Source organism: Elephantulus edwardii, unplaced genomic scaffold (assembly GCF_000299155.1).
Source record: "Elephantulus edwardii isolate Elephantulus edwardi_28Jun2011 unplaced genomic scaffold, EleEdw1.0 scaffold00377, whole genome shotgun sequence".
In the NCBI taxonomy this organism is placed as follows: Eukaryota; Metazoa; Chordata; class Mammalia; order Macroscelidea; family Macroscelididae; genus Elephantulus; species Elephantulus edwardii.
Window position 1 is genome coordinate 954,406 of NW_006400127.1, and position 2,044 is coordinate 956,449.

Genomic DNA, 2,044 nt, shown 5'->3' on the forward strand with positions numbered 1-2,044 from the left:
ACTTGAAGCATTTGCTGCAGAAGATCAAGGACTGCAGCCTTCATTGTGGATTGAAGCTCATTAAGAAAACAAAGATTCTCACCAATGGTCTGATTGGCAACATATTGATAGATGGAGAAGACACTGAGATTGTTAACAGCTTTAGCTTGCTCAGCAGCCAGGAAATCAAAAGACGAATTACATTGGGAAAAATCTAATGTCAGAGACCTCTCCAGTATACTGAAGAGCAATGATGTCAGTCTAGAGACTGAGGTCCGTCTGTTTCAGGCTATGGTCTTTGCAATTACTTGTTATACATCAGAAAGCTGCATAATGAATAAGGATGATAGAAGAATAGGTGCCTTTCAGTTGTGCTGGAGAACAGTACTGAACATAACATTTTGTCCTGGAAAGAATGAAACCAAGCTACTCTTTGGAGGCAAGGATTTTGAAGCTCTGGCTCACATACTTTGGGCACATGGCCAGTTGAGACCAGTCCTTGGAGAAAGACATCATGCTTGGAAAGGTGGAAGGACAGCACATTAGAGGAAGACCTCAGAGGAGATGGATGGACACAGTAACTTGTATAATAGGGATAGTTGTGTCAGAGACAGATTGGTTTGGGATCAGGCAGGTACAATAGCTAATCAGAGTTATAGTACATAGGGTGACTAAGATTCATAGTCAACTCAAATGGCACGTACAGTCACTATAATTCATAGTTGACTCAGTGGCACATAACAACACCACCACACGAAAGACCATCAACTATTCATATGCAAGTTCAAGCTAAAGCTAAAAAAAAAAAAAAAATTAAAGCAAATCCATAGAAATCAAATTTTGACCTTGAGTCTATCCCACCTATTTCCTCTTCTTTGGCTCTGGTTGTTGATGCATATATTTGAATAATACTCTTATTGACAGATCTTCCTTGTTTATGTATGGTTATTATCCTGTTGCTCACAACATTGTTTTTCAAGATGGATCTAGAAATGATGTTTTTTCCAAAAACATAAATTTTTTGTTTTATGCTGGTTTACTTACAAAGTTCATATTATTTTTAACTGACATGATCCTTTTGAATCTAAATATGCCCCATTTTCCTCACTTTTTCATTTCAAGTATAGCAGATCATATGATTGATTTATGAGAGATGGAGAGGAGATTGTTAACAATTTCAGCTTGTTTGGATCTACAATCAGTGCTTTTGGCACTGGAAATCAAAAGATGAATTGTGTTAGAAAAATCTGTCAGGGACTTCTCCACTGTGTTGAAGAGCAACAGTTTCAGTCTAGAGATAAGGTGCACCTAATCCAGGCAGTGATGTTGGCAGTTACTTGCTATATGTCAGAGAACTTACTAATGATTAAGGATAACAGAGGAAGGATCAATGTATTTGAGTTGTGGTGCTGGAGAAGAGCACTGAACATACCATGGACTGCCAAAAGAAAGAAGTCTGTCCTGGAGAGGGTGAAACCAAGTTACTTCTTGGAGGCAAGGATTTCTAAACTCTGTCTCACATGCTTTGGGCATGTTTCCAGGAGACACCAGTCCTTGCAGATGGATATATCATGTTTGGAAGAATGACAGCACAAGACAAGATGGCCCTCGATGAGATAGATTGACACAGTAAGTGGAGTAATTGAGGTAGGTGTGTCAGAGACAGTGAAATTGGCTCAGGACAGGGCAGGCTCAGAGCTATTTTGCCCAAGGTCACTATGAGTCGTAACAGCAACAAATAATTGGAGGTCAGAAAGCAGAAAACTTTAGTGCTGTTGAGTCGAAACTGGCTCGTAGCTCACTCTCCAGCAAATTATCAGAGACTATAAATCACATGAGAGGCTAGAACCCATCTTTTCCATGAAGCAGCTAGTGAATTCAAACCATGTGCCTTTGGGCTGGTCATTCACTAAGCCATCAGAGCTTCCAAGCTTATTCCCATGAAATCAAAACAAACTCCTTGCTGACTCTCCAAGAGATAAGATTTCTCATCTTTCTCCTGAAGGGCACCCAGCTGGTTTGAACCACTAGAGAGGCATCAACTTTGGGTTAGCAGCACAGCTTC